This window comes from Neophocaena asiaeorientalis, unplaced genomic scaffold, assembly GCF_003031525.2.
Source record: "Neophocaena asiaeorientalis asiaeorientalis breed wild unplaced genomic scaffold, Neophocaena_asiaeorientalis_V1.1 scaffold114, whole genome shotgun sequence".
Taxonomy (NCBI): Eukaryota; Metazoa; Chordata; class Mammalia; order Artiodactyla; family Phocoenidae; genus Neophocaena; species Neophocaena asiaeorientalis.
The window spans coordinates 6,242,571-6,263,539 of record NW_020173116.1 but is presented as its reverse complement, the minus strand read 5'-3'; the positions used below and the strand labels follow the sequence as shown (position 1 = coordinate 6,263,539).

At 43.1% G+C, this 20,969-nt stretch overlaps 1 long non-coding RNA gene across 3 annotated transcripts in view; it reads right to left on the bottom strand.

Moving 5' to 3' along the window:
• Positions 1-1,826: 1,826 nt before the first annotated feature.
• The window catches only part of LOC112399048 (uncharacterized), a 260,149-nt gene continuing 241,006 nt past the window's right edge, over positions 1,827-20,969 (bottom strand). For all 3 annotated transcript variants that reach the window (XR_003003146.1, XR_003003148.1, XR_003003147.1), the window contains 2 exons: positions 5,167-5,268; positions 1,827-4,091 (listed from right to left, as the gene is read on the bottom strand). This is a non-coding gene — a long non-coding RNA (uncharacterized LOC112399048). The remainder of the gene's footprint in view (positions 4,092-5,166; positions 5,269-20,969) is intronic.

Sequence of the window (20,969 nt, the reverse complement as noted above, 5' to 3'; positions counted from 1 at the left end):
TTTTTGCGGTATGTGGGCCTCTTACTGTTGTGGCCTCTCCCGTTGCGGAGCACAGGCTCCGGACGTGCAGGCTCAACGGCCATGGTTCACGGACCTAGCCGCTCGGCGGCATGTAGGATCTTCCCGGACCGGGGAACGAACCCTTGTCCCCTGCATCGGCAGGTGGACTCTCAACCACTGCGCCACCAGGGAAGCCCTCTTAGGGCTTTTTTGTCTGTGCCTGTTGACAGCTTTGGGTACTCCATCCAGGATGTGTAGGAGACAAAACAAACACACAAACACAAACTTTTCTAAAAAGCCAAACAGAGTACCCACTGCTGTGTTGTTCCTCAAGCCCTGCGTCCCTTAGGCAGTTCACTTTATTCTTTCAGACCCTTTTCAGAGTTGTCTTTTGTTTGCTATGTTGTGTTACATCCAGAGGTTTTTAGTTGTAAGAGGGTAGGACCTGGGGGGAATGGGGCTACTCCACCTTGGCTGGGACTGGATGTCCTCTAGGATCTTTTAAAGACATTAAATAATAAGATAAAATTCCTATTATTTACTCATGTATTTACCATTTCTAGTACTCTTTATTCCTTTGTGCAGGTGCATATTTCCATCTGATGTCATTTACCTCCTGCCTGAAAGACTTCCTTTAAACTTCCTTGCAGTGTGCATCTGTTTCTGAAGAATTCTTTCAGCTTTTGTATGTCTGCAAAAATCTTCATTTCTTCTGCATTTTTGAATGATACTTTTATTCGGTATTAAGTTCTAGGTTGACAGGTTTTTTTTCCTTTGTGACTATCGTAGGAGGGATGCTTATCTTATGAAATTATTATGAGAGTTATGTGAAATTATTATGGGAAGTCATGTGAAGTAAGCAATCACAGATACATAAAATAAGAAAACTTTATACCCAGGAACTAGAAGAAAACAAAACTTTTAACGATTTTTCCCTTTGTGTGGTGGGACTATTCATTACAATTTTCTTTCTGTTTTTCTAGGGTTTTATTTTACCCTCAAGATTTTCCCTAACATGTACAGCTTTTATAATGGAAATAGTTTTATTATATTAAAAAGCAATGAACAGATATTCTAGGACAGGCGACTAAATTAAATATGGTGAAAAGTCAGGGAAGTGAGGAAAGGGACCGTGAAATGTACAAGAGCACGTTTTTTTTGGGTGATGGGAAGGTTTTGTATCTTGATGAGGATGTGAGTTACACAGACGTATCTATTTTTCAAAATTTTAATGTTAAGATTTCATGCAGGGGCTTCCCTGGTGGCACAGTGGTTGAGAGTCCGCCTGCCGATGCAGGGAACACGGGTTCGTGCCCTGGTCCGGGAAGATCCCACATGCCGCGGAGCGGTTGGGCCCGTGAGCCTGCGCGTCCGGAGCCTGTGCTCCACAGTGGGAGAGGCCCCAATAGTGAGAGGCCCGCGTACCGCAAAAAAAAAAAAAAAAGATTTCATGCATTTCACGGTATATAAATTTTACTTCAAAACCAAAAAGAACTGTATGCCTATAAATTAATTTGTTTGAGATGGGGGTGGAAGACAGATGAAGGCGGAAAGTGGATAGTTATAGAAGGTGGTGATAGATACACAGGGGCCCGTTAGACTCTTCTGCATTCTTTGTGTTACGTTTGAAATTTTCATGATAAAAAGTAAAGACAAATGCATAGTCCCTCTGATCTAGAGAAGATGCTGACCACTTTCTTCATTCCTAGGAAAAACAAAACCAAGGAGGAAATGAGAATAAATTGTAAGAGAGAAAGTATGTAGCTCAATTAAGAAGGTATTTCATCACTAGGAAAACCTCTCATGCAAAGAGCGTCTTACTTTAACATTCAATCTTTATTGGTTTTAGTTACAAAAGTAATATAAACTCAATATAAAATAATCATACATTAGAGAAAAGCAACATTTAGAAAATGAGTTTCCTCTATCTTCACAGCCCCCCGATATCATGACTATCAATGGTTTAGTAAGCCATTCAGATTTTTTCATGTATATGTGTATGTGTATGTGCCTGTGGTTGTGTGTGTGTGTGTGTGTGTGTGTGTGTGTGTTGATGGAACTGGTGTTACAGTATATCTATTATTCTGCTCCTTCCTCTTTTTTGCTTAAGCATTCTGCTTGGAGATCTTTATAAAACAGAATAAACAGCTGTTTAGAAGCAGAAGTTAAAACCAGATGAAAAGGAAGGTTCTTTCTCTTTGGAGTCCAAGAATGTGCCAATTTCATACACATTTTAAGCTCTGACATGATCTTAAATATGGATTTTTACCTAAATACATAATTTTACATGAATAGTATGCTTCTTATCTAAGGACACACACACACACACACACAAACCAACAAAGTGACAGCAGTGAGAATAACCCCAATGGTGAGATCCTAAGGTTCCATGGTGTCTGCAGGCAGCTGGGCTCTGTGGCTGGGGACCCTGCTTAGTGGAATGACTCAGCAAAGCAATGGCCTGGGAGCAGAGAGGAGGCTGACCAAGATTAATTGCTGTCAGAAGGAACATTCTTTTCAGCTGGCTTTCAGCTGGCTAATCGCTCTCTTAAGATAATGAAAGTATTTTAGGTTTCTCTTTGTCCAGATGCAAATAAACGGGTGAGTTAAAGTCACTCCCAGTGCAAAAGAGAGCGTAGCACACACATAATGAAGATGAAATGGTTTCCCCCTAATTTTGCATACTTTCTTGTCTGAGCTTAAGTCTAAAAGATATTTATGCCTTCACCTGATTTACATTCAGATTTGTTTCTCACTTTGTAGGTTGACCCTTCTCCATTGCCCCACAGATTGTCAATTTCAAATATGATGCCCCTGATTTTGTAGCACTGGCCCTAAAGTATTTCAGACAAGACCCAAGAATAAGAACCTACGAGTGGGGGTAGGGGAGTGATGAGGTGCCCCTCGTAGGATGGAACTCTGTCTTGGGGCTCTTTGTATCCTACAAGGCTTGGCCCTAAGGAGCTCACAGCATCTCCATACATGCTTTCTGGTTGATAAAGTTTCTCCGTAGGGATTATTTAAGACGTGTTTTGATGTTTCTAAGAGCTAGCTGCTGTGACACGTGGTGAGTTGAGATGGGACAATGTCAGATCCAGTTTCGGCCATGTTATCACACTCCCGTGCTTTGCATAATGCCTCATGCGTTCACTTATTCATCCATCTATTTGTTCAGCTGCCTCTTTCTACACAAAATTCTGACACTAGGCTTTGGGCTATGTGTGTGCCCTATGCACCTGGCCTAGTGTCTCCTTCAACTTGAGCCTACTCTCTTAAGACACGATCATGATCGAGTACATCTCAAAGCCATGCTCCACCCTCCTCCCACTGGAGGACCAGAACGCCTCCTCTTATTCCTCCAAGCCCAGGCATTGTGACTGTCACTGCCCGTGAGAACCTCACAGCTCCCTGCCTGCCGCCCCTCACCCATCCCTTCTCCTTGGCCTCCTTCCTCACTGGTTCCTTGGAGCAGTGTTGAAACCATCACTTCCTCAGGCTCCCCCTGGGGTTCTCATGGGCCCATGCCAGATTCGTTGAGAGACTGCCCATTTTAGAGCCAAAAGCCTTCCCACACGGGCCTTGTGCGAGATCTCCAACCTTTCCCCAGTTAAGATCAGCTTGTCACATCCCCAGACTTCTTCAGATCCCAAGAAAAAGCAGTATAGCAAAGGCCTGTCCTTTCTTCTGTGCCCAGCCTGCACCCTGCCCTGTCCAAACCAAAGCAGAATCCAGCCCTGGGAGGTCGGGCTACCCTGCCTTTCTTGCCTGAAAGGCTTCTTCCCACCCACCTGAAGAGGATTCTCAGTTGTCTTTTTTATCTCCACTTGGCAACCCTCCAATCTCTAAAAAAAAATTTTTCTTGTTATATCACATTATACCAAATTTGAAAAAGAAAAAATAATCCCCCATCGCTTTCACCCCCAGACACAACCACGGTTATCATTTTGGCGGATTGACTCAGATTCCACTTTGCTGTGAACGCTGTTTCACTCGCTTGTCATCCTTATAGACACACGCGGACTCGTGTCCTGTTATTGTCACAGGCACTTTTCCATGTTGCAGCGTTGTTCTCACGGTCATCGTTTCAATACCTAACACAATATTAAAACGTTTGTCATGCACTATAATTTGAACACTTGATACATCTGTCAAAATGACAATTAACACTCTAATGAAACTTTCCTCCATATCTTGCTTTATTTTCTTTGGAGAGAGGGTCATGAACTCTTGCAATTCTTGACAGATAATGATAAATTGCTCTCCATGGGAGACTGTACAAATATATACTGTCAAGAGCAATGTGTGAAGATAACAGTTTTACCATATCCTTCCCAACGTTACAAATTGTCATTAAAATGTTAATTTTTGTTAGTGTATTAGACTAAAGCATAGTCCTTTATCGATATTTCAACTTGATGACTAATGTGAGCGCTGACTGATTTTCCGTAGACTAGTTAAGTCACCGTGGCTCCAAGCCAGTTAAGTACCTGCAGTGTTTCCCTTTGGTTTCTATACCTTGGAAAGCTATTTTTCATAGAACTTTGGCAAGCTCATTACCTCTGACCATTGATGCCAGGCACGTCATGCATCGCAGAGCTTTGGCAGGCTTGTCACTTCTGACCACCGATGCCAGGAAGGCCATGTTTTATAGACCCAGCTTTGTGTTTATTTGGAAGTGGCTCTTCCCCCTCTCAGGAAGGACTTGGCAAGGGTCCTGTCCTGTCATGGTGAGTCAGGTGCCTGTCTCCCTTGGCTTGAGGAATTGGCCTGTGGCACTGGACTTGGGTACCAGGTGCCACCTCCTTCTTGGCTGCCCTCTTGGTGACACCTATACCTGAAGCGCCCAGTGGCCACTGGTCTGGGAAAGTATTCCTGGACTGTTTGGTCACAGCTCAGTGGCATCTAAGGAGCGGCCCAGCAGCGAAGCCCCTCAAGGACTGGTGGCCTCACCAGAGAAGGCTCTGAATCATATGTCCCCTCCAACTGCCACCACAGAACCATGCTTGTCCTCTCAGTGCTCAGAAGGCAAGCCGAGAGGGGGCCGGAGTCTCTCTTAAGTCAAGCATAATGGGGCAGAAGGGGAGGTCTTGGCACATAAAATGCGCCCCTGCCTTGAGGCAAAGCCAAAAGCACTTCCTGTTTGCAGTCAACAAATGTCTGTGGTACCTTTATGCTGTCCAAGCACCACTGACTACCTTCACAGCAGGACAGACCCTTCCAGAAGAACCACCTTCACCTGCCACGGCAGAAGCCTCCTTGAGCAGAGTCCTGGGGAGACAGAATGATGGAAATTACATCTTCCCAAGTAGGAGGAAGGCTGCACTTCCCCCGATTGCCTTGGTCCTCAGAAGTCTCTCAGCCAAGTCGTAGCACCCTTGGACTTTTGGGTTTCCCTGTACGGGTCCCTATCTCTGCCTCCTGCACAATGTCAAGGTCTCAGCAGAGACCTTATGAGCTGAGAAGCCTGAGATATCCCTCCTGTCTTTATCAAACATTTTGGAACACCTACCATGAGCTAGACTCTGGAGAGATGAAGCTGAGTTAGACCAGGCCTGCCCTCTAGAAATTCACAGACAGTGAAGTCCCTCATCAGAGTAATGTGGGCTGCTAGCGAGGCACAGAACACCTAGCAGGAGCAGGGGTCAGGCAAGTTTCCCTGAAGACATGGAGCCTACGTTGAACTGGGGAGCTGGAGAGAGAAGAGATTAGATGACAAAAGGCCCTGTGTGCTTGAAATGTCATCTTGAAAGCTCTGAGCCCCATACTGTCAAGCCAGGGGAGGTAGGGTATGGCTAACTTCGCATTAAGGAAAGATTCCTTTGGCAGCCGTGTTGGGTGTGGATTAGAAGATCTGGAAGGCCAAGGGCAATGGTCTTACCCCAAGGAGGGAGTGATGAGTGCTCTGCTCCGCCGGCAGCAGTGGGATGGGGAGAGCAAAGTGGCTTTCAGAGGCATGAAAGAGGAGATTCTGCCCAGCTTGGGTTTGGTGGTGGTGGGTAAGGGAGCTTGCTTGCTTAGACAATGGACACATACTTGGGGGAAAGAGAATGAGTTCACTTTGTAGGTGTTGAATTCTAGACACCGAGGAGACAACCAAGTGTTGTCCTGAGCTGCCCAGAGCATGGCCAAGGGCAACGAGCTGAGACCCCATAGCAGCACAGCAGAGGTGGTTAAGTCCATGGGTGGGTGGGACCAACCAGGGTCTGCGTACAGAACAGGTGAGTCCTGAGGCCAGAGCTGGACTCAATGACCTCTAAGAAGGCAATAAGAGAAAAGGACAGCGCAAAAGAGATTGAGAAGCCCTGGCCAGAGCAGCTGGACAAAAAAGAGTTTTCTGGAAGGAGGTATCTACTATGTCAAATGTTACAAGGAGGTTAGGAAAGAAAAAGATCAGGAAGTGTCTACTAGTTGGGACAAAGGAGAAACGGTGAGTATCAGTAGATGGTCCAGGAAACTTGGCTGTGAAAAAAAGTCAGGATGGAGAGGGGGATATAGGGTCAAGAGAGAGGATGTGTCAAGGTGGGAGATTTCAGTGCATGTAGATGCATAGTGGGTTTCTTTCCATTGCAATATATAGACATACAGCACCTTTTCTCTCTTGCAAAGGAGGGGTCAGGTTTCTTTGACAACAGCTTCCGAAGCCTGCTTGGCTCTGGAGGGTGAATTTCTCCCATCTGTGCGTGGAAGCAGTTAAGTAGGATAGAGTGAGAGGTGTTCTATAAGAAAACTCAACAGGAGTGACTGAAGAAGGACCAGAGAGAGGGAAGAAGCATGAAGAGCAAAAAGGAGGGGCTGAAAAGGGGAGGACCCAGCGGCATGCCTGGAGGAAAAGGGGTGACGTTGGCAGAGCTGGGTTGACTGGCCTCCCACCTGAAGTTACCTGCTTGGCCAGGTAACCTCAAACCTCAGTAAAGGTCGGTCATGCCCTAGTACTTTTTGTTTTTGTTTTTGTTTTTTTGCGGCACGTGGGCCTCTCACTGCTGCGGCCTCTCCCGTTGCGGAGCACAGGCTCCGGACGCGCAGGCTCAGCGGCCATGGCTCACGGGCCCAGCCGCTCCGCGGCATGTGGGATCTTCCCGGACCAGGGGACGAACCCGTGTACCCTGCATCGGCAGGCGGACTCTCAACCACTGCGCCACCAGGGAAGCCCCCAAGTACTTTTTGAGAGTAGAGTTCAGAGGGCTTAATTAGGGATGGGGGTCTTAGATCAATGTGGGGAGAAGAGAAGGAAACAGCCCTAAGAATCAGAGTGTGAATGAGGGGGAGAATCCAGCAGCAGAGGTTACAAAGTACCAGGTTAAAGGCTGGTACTCCAGCCCAATTCACTGACTGTAACAGGAAGGAGGCTAGCAGGTATGGGAGCCCCAGGTACCTGATGCGTGGCTTCCGGAGGGAAAGACCCAGGAAAGACAGAGAGGTTGAAGAAACAGGTCAATTTGACAAATAACCAATCACCATTTACCAAAGGCCAATTAATTGAAAACTGATTTATTGAAAATCAGTTTGCTGAAGAACCCATTTCCCTGATGAGTGATCCCTGGAATTCCCCCAAAAGTTGTTTTACTCTATTACTTTAAAAATTATAGAAATGTGTGTGCTATGGTCTCTACAACACTGAAGATTTTCCTGTAGGTTTGGTTTGCTTTTTCACATATGTTTAGTAGTTTAGCTTGGTTTACAAGTTTTCAGGTGTCTTTTCACCAGATATTTCCTTGTAGATTTCTCAGTCCATCTCTGGTAAATGTCAATCTTATGTGGGTTTCCATATTTCAGAAGCAGGGCACTTCTTGAATGCCCAATATATATATATTTGGTGCCAGTGGATGGATTTTCCCTCAACTGTGTTTACTGTCAACTCTAATTTAAAGACTTGTACCTAAATTGAACTATAGCTCCCACTTTGGGATTTTGCCATTGGGGAAGTTGTCATGGATATGTGAAAATTAACATGCAGAAGAAACATTTATTTGGCTGACTGCCAAACCACTTTGAAAAAAAAAAAAGAGAAGTTGCAAATTGGTGTAAAATTACGCTTGAAGGGCAAACTATCTCCTCTGCAAACCAAAGGTTAAAGCCTCATGCATTACCAAAACCTTTTCTAAGTAATTTTTGAGAAGTAGTCAGCTTTAGAATGTGAATCACATACCCATAAATCCAATATAAAACAGTGGTGGAGACACCAAAAATAAAACTTCTAAACTAGAGAAACACCAACAGCCAAAATGTTGAAAAGCATCATTAACGGCTTTTGAAACTTCCTGTGCAACACCTATCATGACACATTTTGTAAGTAATTAAGAGAAATACGTTTTGGGGGCTTTGGCAGTCTGTGGAATCGGTCACTGGGCAAACTGATCTTTAATAAGTTGGCTTTTTGGTCACAGTGAGATTTGGCGTTTGGTAAATGGTCTTTCAGAAAATGGCTCTGTTTCTGCAGTCAAATGCTCTACCTGCGAACTCTACCCCCAAATGGCTCCGTTTCTCAAGAAGACGGTGAGAAGGAGGCTGACGGAGAGACTTAGCCGGTTCTGAAAAGGGGGAGGGATGTGATCCCAAGATTTAGATTCTGCTGGAAAGGAGGGGAAGGAGGAAAGTAAGGTTATGCGCAGAGCTGGGCATGAGAAGAGTTAATTCCAGAGGCATGGAGAGTGGGTCCTTTTGTTGAAAGGGGTAAGAACATCTGAGGACAGAGAGTCTGGGAGCAGAAGTGCCTGGGGCCTTGAAGAGAGGAAGCAGCTCGCTGGGCACAGGGAAGCTGGTCCAGCTGGGACCCAACCAGAGAAGCTCCACCGCACACCTACCGGTGTGATTTCTTCAGCGGTCCTCCACATCCTGGGTGTGACCAGCTGGATTGCTTTGGGGGTTTGGGGTTTTCCTGGGCAGGTGCTATGGGAAGATAAGGGAGGAAGAGATTCGAGGATGATGGAGAGAAGGATTAGAAATGAGAAGCCCTAGAAGCCAAGACGGTCATGAACGCAGAAGTAGGGGAATGCGGCCGGGTGGAACTGGGGTCTCCGTGTGGTCGTGTCTGCTGAGAGTAAAGCAGCTGGGGAAGACGAGAGTGGGTGGGAAAACTGCAGACGGAGTTAAGACTCTGAGGTGGAACAGTGCTGGGGGCACCAGGGTCTCCTGTGGCCTTGGGGGCACTGGAGGGAGTGTGAGGTGGGGGAGGGACCTTGGAGCTCAGATCGATCGGGGGACATGGGAGGCCATGGCATTGGCTGAGTCAGCCACAGACTGTGAAGTTGCCCGAGTGAGATGTGAGAGAATATTTAGTGATGTTCTCAGGCCCGGCTCCAAGCGCTCCACCTCACTTCTACACACGCACACACACCACCCTCACCACCACCGGCTCTGTTACTGCTTCCACCGCCACCATTAACTCTTCTCCCACAGAGAACAAAGGGCTTTTAAGCACTCCTCCTGGCCTCCCCCTCTCCCCATCCCTGGGTCCTTCCTCCTTGTCCCTGCCTGGATGGCAATTAACACAGTCATAACTCTGGAACTCGCCTCTGTTTCTGGGCAGACATAGCCATTCATCCATGAGAGAATAAAATTAATCTATTTCTGTCTTCATGCTGCCCCGAATGTCTTTCCTCCCACTCCCAGGGGACGGCACTACCACTCCCCATGCTCCTCAAGTTCCTTTCCATCCTTCACCCTCCCTGTCTGCCCTGGAGGCAGCCTCAGCCCTCTGCTGGTGACGGTGTCCCCCTGGGGAGCCTCTGACCTACATCAACTCCTCACCCTCTTCTCGGAGCTCAGCCACAGCCTGGAGTGCAACAGTGACTCCTGGGGTTGTGGACTGGAAAGCCCTATTAAAATGCTAATATGGCATCTGGAAGGGGTAAAGTATTAAAACAGCAATGAACATTCAGTTCTGAGGCTTCCTCCTGCTTTGAGCAGTCTAGGGAATGCAACTCACAGGGCCGTGCATCACATACTGAATGACATTTCTAACCTGTCCTACACCTGCCATGATCCATACGAAGCTTCCCCTTCTCTCATGCTGAAGGCCGAGCACCATCCAGGGACCCCCAGACCTCAGGGATCTGGCAGCTGCCACTGCCCAGTGTCATACAGAAATATAACAGGAAAATCTCAAATACTTAAAAACTAGACAACCTACTTCCAGATAATCCATGGTTCACAGAGGAAGTCTCAAGGGAAGCAGACACTGAACTGAATGAAAATGAAAATACGACACATCAACATTTGTGGGATTTTTAAAGCAACGCTTAGAAGAAATTTTATACTGTTAATGCTTTCATTAGAAAAGAGGAACCTTTTCAAATGAGTAACCTAAACTCTCACCTCAGGAAACTAGAAAAAGAAGAGCAAAAATAACCCCAAAGCAAGCAGAAAGAAGAAAATAAGAAGATATGAACAGAAAGCAATGAAAGTGAAAGCAAACAAAAAAAAACAACAAAAACAAAACAAAAAAAAAAAAAAAAGAGAGAAAATTCATGAAACAAAAGCCAGCCCTTGAAAAGATCAATAAAATTAACAAACCTCTAGCAAGACTGACCAGAAAAGGGAAAGAAGACACAAATTACCAATATCAGGAATGAAGCAGGAAAAATCACTACAGGTCCTGCAGACCTCAGAAGGTTAATAAGAAAATAGTATGATACCTAGGAATAAACCTACCTAAGGAGACAAAAGACCTGTATTTAGTGGGAAGCAGCCGCATAGCACCGGGAGATCAGCTCGGTGCTTTGTAACCACCTAGAGGGGTGGGATAGGGAGGGTGGGAGGGAGATGCAAGAGGGAGGAGATATGGGGATATATGTATATATATAGCTGATTCACTTTGTTATAAAGCAGAAACTAACACACCATTGTAAAGCAATTATACTCCAATAAAGATGTTAAAAAAAAAAAAGAAAATAGTATGAATAACTCTACATATATACATTTGGCAACTTACATTAAATTTAAGCTTAAAAAGCACAAGCTACCACAACTCATCAATATGAAATAGATAATATAAACAACTTTATAACTGTGAAGGAAATTCAATTCATTGTTTTAAAACTGGGCGTGACACTTAAAGCACATTCCATAAAATGAAAATTGATAAATTGGACTTTACAAAAATTAAAAACATTTGTTGGTGAAATACCCTGTTAAAAGCATGAAAATACATGCTGCATATTACAAGGAAGTATTTTCAAATAATTCCAATAGTCAATATTCAATAAAGGACTCATGTCTAGAATTTATAAAGACCTGTCAAATCTCAACAATAAAAAAATAAACAATCCTAATAGAACTTGGGTCAAAGAATTGGAGAGATATTTCATCAAAGAGGATATATGGTGGCCAATAAGCACGTGAAAAGATCTTGAACTTCACTAGCCATGGAGGAGATGCAAATTAAGACCACCATCAGATCTTACTACATAACTATCGGAACAGCTGAAATAAAATTTAAAATAGTGACAATATCAAATGCTGGCCCAGATGGTAAGAAACCAGATATCCTACATTGCTGGTGAGAATATAAAATGGTATAGCTACTCTGGAAAATAGTTGAGAAGTTTCTTAACAAACTAAGCATACACTTTCTATATGACATAGCCATTATACTCCTGGACGTTTATGCCAGGTAACTAGAAGCTTTAGTGCCGCACAAAAACTTGTACATGATTCGTTATGGCAGTTTTACATGTAATAACCGAAACCTGTGAACAAGCTAAATGTCTTACATTATAAGAATGATTAAACAAAATGATACACCCGTACCATAGAAAACTACTCAGTAATAGAAAGGAAGAAACTCTTGATACATGCACCAACTTGAATAGATCTTAAGGGTGTTATATTGAGTAAAAAAAGCAAATCTCAAAAGATCACATATTGCATGATTCCATTTATACAAAATTATAGAGACGGAGATTAGACTAACAATTACCAGGGAGTAGTGGGTGTAACTCTAAAGGGTAGCACGAGGGAGTACTTTGTAGTGAGGGAATGGTTCTGTATCTTGACTGCAGTGGCGGTAATAGGAATCTGCATCTGTGATAAAAGGTATAGAACCACACACACACACACACACACACACACACGCACACACACACATTTTACTCATGTCAATTTCCTGGTTTTCTTATTATAGTGTAGTTAGGTAAGATGTTAACCACAGGGAGAAACTATAGAGAAGAGTACATGAGAACTTATCTTTACAACTTCGTATGAATCTATAATTATTTTAAAATAAGAAGTTTTTCTTTTGTTTGTTTGGTTTTTGTTTGTTTGTTTTTATATTGTTCCATTGCTTTCTGGCCTACATGGTTTCTGATGAGAAATCTGCAGTCCTTTAAATAATTGCTCCTCTATAAACAACAGGTCATTTTTTTGCTGGCTGCTTTCAAGATGTTTCCTTGGTTCCTAGTTTTCAGTGGTTTAATTATGATGTGTCTAGTGTTGATTTGTTTGAGTTTATCCTATTTAGAATTCTCTGAGCTTCTTGAATCTACAAGTTTGTCTTTTGCCAAAGTTGGAAAAGTGTCCCACCGTTGTTTCTCCACATGTTTTTTTCAGCTCCCCTCTATTTATCTTCTCTTTCTGGGACTTTGATAATACAAATACTGTCATCATTTTCTATCATCATGAGTCTTCCTTCTGAGAGGCATCTTTACTTTCCTAGAATTCTCATCTTTGGGCCAAGTCTGCATTGTTCATCTCCAAGCTGGAGTAACTCCCATACACTTGCCTTCTTTGCATTCACTCTTGGGTTCCCAGACCTAGCTGGCAAGTGGTCAGCATGAGCTTTCCTTCACAATCTAACAAGAACATCATAATCCGTGGATTTCTTTAATCTTGCTCTTTTTTTTCAAGTTGAGGCTAACCTATTGAAATTCTTCTGTCAGGACAAATAATTTCTCAGCCACCACATCTAAGAGTCTCTCTACATTAGTCAACCCTGTTGCCCTTTTACTGAAGTGCTCTTCCTGGATTTCTCTGTCCTCTTACACTCCTTCTCTGAGCCTTTCATTCTTCTTCTTTCCTCCATTGACTACTCATTCCTTTTGTCTTTTTTTTTTTAAGTTTTTATTGAGGTATAACATACATACCGCAAAGAGCGTAATTCTTAAAGGTAGAACTTAATGGAGTTTTACACACATACCTGTGTGTTTGTGACCACCGCCCTGAATGAGACAGAGGACACTTTAAGAAGCTCCCTCATATTCCTTACCAGTCAATCCATCCTCCTCCCCTGCTCCTCAGTAATCACTACTCTGACTTTTATCAGCATGGATTGCTTAGCCTGTTCTAGAACTTTATATAAATGAAACCGTATAGTATATGCTCTTTAGTCCGGTTCCTTTCACATGTGATGTCTGGTAGAATCATCCACGTTTTTGTGTCCATCTGTAGGTCATTCATTTTTGTTGGTAGGCAGTATTTCATTGTGGGAATATGCCATGATTTGTTGATCCGTTCCATTCCTGATGAACATTTAGGCTTTTTCCCCTTAAGTGTTGTAAGTTCAGCACCCGTCAGTATTTTGTCTTCATTTTTCTTCACGACATCTCACTCCTCTTTAAAATGACCCGGAACAATAGGCGTTCAGCCTTCCATGGAACCTGCCCTTTCCCAGGGCTAGAGCAGCAGCTGAATCACTTTTTGACATCAAATTATCTGCAAAGAGGGGAAGTGGAAGTCAGCATGAAGCAGCGTGTGATCAAGCAATTGCAGACTTTAGGAGGCGTGAGGGGGAGTTTCAGGGCTTGTCTCAGAGCTGTAAGGTTCTGTGGGCCAGAGTCCTTGGCCAGGGGGAGCAGGCAGCGGCAGACAGCTCATCGTCGGTGCTCCCTGGAGCCCGGCAAGTCTCTACGCTGGGGTTGGGCTCCCTGGCCTTCTGCCTGGTGCCTTGAGGCAACCAAAATGAGAGCCCGAGAGAGCCAAGAGCCACAAGGTTGTTTTTGTAAGACTTAAAGGGATTATGTCATCCATCTAGCCCTGTTTGCCCGAGGGAAGAACCTCAGGTCTCCTCCCTCAGGATCCTCAGATACATCTTCCCAGGAGAGGAGTAGGGGAAAGAGAAGAGAAAATGGAGCCACTGGACAGGCCGGGGCAGCTGGGGCTGGACCTTGGACAATAGTTGACAGGCAGCTGCGAAGGGGACTCCACCAGGCACTACTCAGGGAAATCCAGATGGGTAACCTGAGCGATGTTTGTGAATGCGTTAGGGCTACAAAGATGAATGTTTATGTGAATATAATCAAAGAAAGGGGGAAAGATTTGGGAGAGAGACACCCGAGAAAACCCCAGGAAAGCCACAAGACCTAGATGAGAACTGCCCATCTGATAATGACTGGGTGTGCTGTGGGGTTAGTGTTTATTCCAGACAAAGCCAGTGCTTTCCTGAGATCTGGTGACAATTTGGGGCACATATATTTAGGGGGAAGGGCAAGCCCTGGGCAGAGGCTTTGAGTAAGGGACTCGGGTTGAGCCTCAGCCTAGTGGTCCTCTGCTCTCTGGCCTCGGGCAGCCCTCTGTCCCCCGGGGCCTGCAGAATCTCTGCCTGTGGATGGCAAGTGGACCAGCCTACCTCCGTTGGCCCTTCTGGGCTTAAGAGGTCCAGCCCTCAGGTCCAGACTTGCTAAGGCACTGGTCACCCACCTTCACAGTGACCTTGTCAGCACACACTGAGCCACGCCCCAATGCTTCTGAGATATACTCAAACCTACGGCCAGGTTTGCTTTGGTTTCTAAACTCTGACTGTGGAAAAGGAAGTCACTTTAGAGTCAAATCCTCATAAAACTTCTCACATTAGCGGGCATCGATTTGCTTGATGATTTTACAGTTTATTTTGAAGCACAAATTCGTATCCGGGAAAGAACTGTTGACTCCAACATCCTCAGAGGTTAGTTTGAGATGCTGATCGGGTCACTAAGAGCAGGCAAAGAAATGTAACACCCTGCCTGGTGATGCCAGGGGTTGAAACAACCACCACAAACCTAAGGGATGCAGGTAAAACTCAATCATCTTCATGTTCCGTCAGTGGCTGTGCAACTTGCTCTTCTTGGGGGTGCATCCTTCGGACTCTGAGTCACTGCATTGAAATGATGCAATGTTTGTGAACATACTGTACCACAATCAGAAAGGGATCTGGTGATGGCAGAGATACTGGTGCTGTGAGGAATGTGAAGATGGAAAAAAGCACCGTTTCCAAACTCATGTCTTATTTTAAATACGAACATGTCCCTCCATCACCAGTTAAATAGATATTTAACTATTCTCTCTACATTCCTAAATGTTGATCAAAACATTGCTTACAGAACTTCTGATTGAGAAAGTCATCTACAGAGTTCATCTTAAAAGCAGTATATGCTGTCCCTCTAATCTAGAAGAACGTGAACAAAAGATATAATCAGACCCAACCTGTAAATCCCCTGAATGAGCTTCTACCCAGGAAGATCACCACACACAAGATCAATAGAGCCCAGCCCTCCCCTTGACCCAGGCCTCGGTGCCCCAGACTTCAGTGTAGACCCCTGTCCTGTCATCAGCTGCCTTGAAGGGGTCTTATAATCATGTCCTTAAAGTCTCTGTGCCCCTTGCTATGTGAGAGGTTCAGATGACTTGATGACCAGTTCATGACTACCTGGTTGCACGGTGGGCTTTTAGATTCCAAACAGGGACCACGGGGCCAGAGTGCAGGTGTGTGTATGTGTGTGTGTTGTGACAACAAAGAATGGCAAATCCACATTTGGGTTCCTTCCTTTCCTCTTCTCTCTCCTTCCTCACTGGTTACTTCCATCCATCAAGAGCTTCAAGCCCTTGTGCATAGAGGGTGTTCAAATGGGTGAGGGCCTGGCTTGGTCTCTGCCCTGGGGAACAGCTGCCTCTGACATTCAGAAACTCACGGCTCAAGGACAGAGTTTGTTCTCCAGCTATTTCTTCATCATCACCCACTTGTCCCTCAAATTTGACTAACTCTTCATTTTCCGGCGGGAGGGGATGATATTCTGGGTGGAAGGGAAGAAGGGGGGCAGGATTGTGAGGAAGGTTGTTCTCTATTTCCAAAATAAAGAACTTTAGCCTCTTCACTTCCCCAAAGGAGGCTTTCCCTGCAGGCATATTTTCTGGTTCAGCGGCTGCCCAAGAAGCACAGTGAGGGTCATCTCCAATCACATCTCTCTGTTCTCTGAGATCTGTCTTCCCAGAGAGTTGGAATGGCCATCTGAAAAGGAGCCTGTTGGAGAAGTGAAGTTCTACTGTAACACATTGCAAGGAACTTTTCTGATTCTTTCCTCTTCTGAGATAGGCTCCCATTAGTACTTAGTGGAAAATAAGCAGGTTGTCAACAGGGCACGGCCAGGAGGGTGGCGTGTAGTGGAAGGTAGCCTGGGGTAGACCATCGATGAGATGCAGAAATTAACCCAGGAGTCCAACAAGACAATAGGATCTGATAGGATCTGAGGATTTCTCCTCCAAGTGCTCCCGGCTGTGCTGGAGCTCCCTCATCCTTTTGGGTCTTACATGCTCAGAGTTGAGAGAGTCTAACTCAAGACTTAGATTTTTGGTCCATCAGAGATGCATAGCAACCCAAACTGCAGAAGGCAGGGGGGAGAAACTACATTACAAGTCATGGCAAGTTCTCTGGAAACATATCCCAGATGCTTGCTTCTATAAAGAAATACTCCTCTCTCAAATCAGGGCTCTCTTGAGTGCACCCCAAGACTGGCCGGGGTGGGTCCTCCATGTCTTTCTATCTATGTCAGGGTCTAGATGCCTTTACCCACTGTGAGGCATGCCCCTTCCCACTGCCGAGAGACTGTTGACAGCAGGTCAGCGCACCCTTTCTGAGGCCAAAACTGAAACAATAACAGCAACAATGTAAAACCCCCTTTCTGAACCACAACTCTGCCTTGGAGTGTAATTTTTGAGAATATACTTCTCCATTCCTTGAATGGTTACCTTTGTCTTGATGGCCCTGCTATTTATGTGCTCTGAGAACTCTCTGGAAATCCCTTTTCCAAGAAACGTGCAAGCTCTTCAGGGACCATGTTTACCGAATCTCCTGTCTCAGTCATATCTGAAGGGGACTGCAGGTCAGACGCTGCCAGGCCAATCAGGGTTTCTGACAAGCCTCAAGGGCCCATGTGTCTTGTTACCACACTCCAGCCACGTAGACTAACTACGTCTCACATCCAAACCTCGAAGCTTAGCCCAACTTACTCCCTGACATTTTCTCGCCTTGTGGTCTCAGAACGGAGTTTCCACCCAGCCGCTGAGATCTGGGGATTAGAGGGAAGGGAGCTGGATCAAGTCCTCTGCCCAGGACACCTGCAGGTGGAGACCCTTTTCTTTCAGACCCACCCCTGGAGCTACAACACAGGACCTCTGAGTCACCAAACAGGCCCCTTGTGAGGTAGAGAAGTAAAACAAAACAAAACAAAAAAGTATCCTCGGGCCCATTGGAGGAAATGGCTGTCATCACGCGGTTGTGGTCTGAGGTAGCGTCCCAGCCCAGGGGCCAGCCTTGTGGTACAGTGGAAAAAAAGGTTGGGGGGGGGGCGGCTCTAGGGCCACAATGACTGTATCCTGGCTGCATTAGTCATGAACAGAGACCATATGCTCACTGAGTCTTTCTTCAACCGCAAAGTGGGTTGTTAAAAGGATGGAGATAACCTATGACCACATATTATGGGGTCAATAGGTTGTAGCAGCTATTGGCAACGATATCATTGTGATCACCGTTATTGTTTTCATTGTCATTGCTGGTAAGCCTTAAAGATCTTGGAAAATAGCTCCTAGGCTATAAACTATAATTTCCAACTAAAATCCTTCCTGGGCCAGAGTAATGTTAGGTCTAAAATTTTCAAGCACTGGGTCTGACTGTAGAGATTTTTAAATGCTGCACATCATTGTCAGCAAAGATTATAGGTTCCTCCCCGGTGTGCGATGCATGTATGTATGCAGACAAGGCCTCCTGTGGACAACAGAACCAACCTTCTCCTGCAACTCCTGCTAACTTCTCATCAGAAACAACAGAGACCAGGAGACAGTGAGACAACATCCTTAAACTGCTCTAAGAAGTAAATTGTCAGCCCAGAATTCTATATAGAGTGAAAATATCCTTCAATAATAAATACAAAATAAAGGCAATTCAGATAACTAAGAGAATCCATCATCAGGAGACCTGTACAATAAGAAAAACGAAAGTTCTTCAGACTGAAAAGCAATTATACCATTGGAAATGGTGAATTTCAGGATAAGTATAAAAGACTATTTTTTCACTTAATTTATTTAAACTACATATGATTGTTTAAAGAAAAATCTGTAATGCTGTCTTGTGGGGTTTATAATTATGTAGATGTAATGCATATAAAAATTATAGTGTAAAGAATGATTGGGGGTAAATGGATCTATACGATTGTAAGGCTTCTACAGTTTATGTAAAGTGGCACACACTTAACTCTCGCAGATTGTAAAAGGAAAGGAAATACATTGTAATCTATAGGCAATCAACAAAAAGTGCAAAAAGGTATAGCTAAAAAGTCAATACATAAATTAAGAAGTAATTCTAAAATCTATTAAAATAATTTTAGAAGAAATTAGGAAAAGAGGGACAGAGGAGCAGAAATTAGAGGCTGCAAACATAAAACAAATAGTAAAATGGAAGACCTGTCTCCAAATATATCAATAATTACATTGAATGCTAATGGACTAAAAACTCCAATGAAAAGAAAAGATTGTCAGAATGGATAAAAACACTTTCTGTAAGAGACCCACTTTAAGCAGAAAGAAACAGATACGTTGAGAGAATGAATGGAAAAAAATACCATGAGAATAGTAAGCATAAGAATGCTGGCGTGGCTGTATCAATATCAGATGAAGTTAACTTCATGATAACGAGTGCTACCAGGTGTGGAAAGGGACATGTCCTAATGATAAGCGTCAATTCAACAGGAAGATATTACAATGATAAAGTTATGTGGGCCTAATAACAGAGCTTTAAAATACACAAAGCAAAAATGGCAGGGTTAAAAGGAGAAGTAGACAATACCACAATCATAGTTAGAAATGTTAACACCTCTCCTCAGTCATTGATAGAAAAACTAGGCCTAAAATCAATAAAGACATAGGCTATCTGTACAAAACCATCACCACCTTGACCTATTAATAATTATAGAACACTACACCCAACAACTGAAGAATACACATTCTTTCCAGATACATGTGGAGCTTTTGTCAAGATAAAACATATGTTAGGCCATAAAATGTCTTGATAAGTTGAAAAGGATGGAAATCCTACAGAGTATTTTCTCTGTCCAAAGTGGAATTAAATTAGAAATCAATAACAATAAGAAATCTAGGATGACCCTAAATATTTGGAAATCAAATAACCTACTTCTAAATAACCCCAAAGAAGAAATCATAAGGAAAATTAGAAAAACTTCTGAACAGAATAATAATGAAAATACAACATAGTAATATTCATGAGCTGTAGTTAAAGCATTGCTAAGAGGGAAATTTATAGTTTTACATACTTACATTAGAAAAGAAGAAAGGTCTAAAATCACTGCCTTCAGGTTCTAATTTGAGTCTAAAAAAAAAAAAATGGGTAAAGAAGAAAAAAGTAAACCCAGAGTAAGCGGGAGTAAAGAAATATAAGAACAGGAATATATGACGTAAAAACAAAGAATAGAGAAAATTAACAGAACCAAAAGTTGGTTCTCTAGAAAAGATCAACTCTAGTTAGACTAATCAAGAAAAGGAGAGAGAACGCAAATTATCAATATTAGAATAAAAGAGGGGTCAACACTGAAAATGCTACAGATATTGAAAGAATGGTACGAAAATATTTTTAAAACCTTTACACCAACAAATTTGACAACTTAGATGAAATGGACAAATTCCTTGAAAAATGCAACTTACCATAGCTCATGTTTGATAAAATAGAAATCTAAATAACTCTACATCTATTTAGGAAATTGAATTTATTATAAAAAAATGTTCCCCAAAGAAAACTTTGCTCAAAATAGTTTCATTAAGTCTAACATTTAAGAGAGAAATAATGCAAATCTTTCATAAACTCTCTCAAAGAACAAACGAGGCAAGAATACCTCTGAACTTATTTTATGAGACCAGCATAATTCTAATACAAAACCTGACAAAGACATTAGAAAAAAGTAGAAGGGACACAAGTGCAAAAATTTCAAGCAAAACATTAGCAAGTTGAACTAGTTATACATAAAAAGGATAATACATCATACTTAAGTAAGCTTCATACCAGAAATGCAAGTTTGAGTTAATATTAGAAAAATTGATCAATATAATTTAACCAGTTAACAGAATGATGGAGAAAATTATATAATTATTTCAATAGACACAGAAAAAGAATTCAACACTCATTCATAATAAAAACTCTTGGAAAATAAGGAATAAAAGAGAACTTCCTCAATCTGATAAAAACAATTTATGAAAAACCTACAGCTAACATCATACTTAGTGGTGAAATATTGGGTGCTTTCCCCCCAATATCAGGAACAAGACAAGGGTATCTACTTCCACTAATTCCATTCAACGTTTGAACCAGAAGTCTTAACTATTGCAATAATGCAGGCACAAGAAGTAAAGGCATTAAGACTGGAAAAGAATTATAATTAACCCCACACATGACATGATTGTTTATGTAGAAAATCCTACGAAATCTACAAAACAATGACTAGAACTAATACATCAATTGAACAAGGTTCAAGGTTAATATTAAAATATCAATTGTATTTTTATATACTAGCAGCAAAAACTGGGGAAAAAAACCTTGAAAAACAATTCCATTAATGTCATCAAAGAATATAAAAGACTCAGGAATAAATTTAACAAAAGATGGGCAAGATCTCTATTGAAGACTACAGAACATTACTGAGAGAAATTAAGGAAGACCCAAATAAATGGAGGGATACATCCATGTTCTCAGATTGGAATCAAGTTGTGAAGACGTTTCAGTT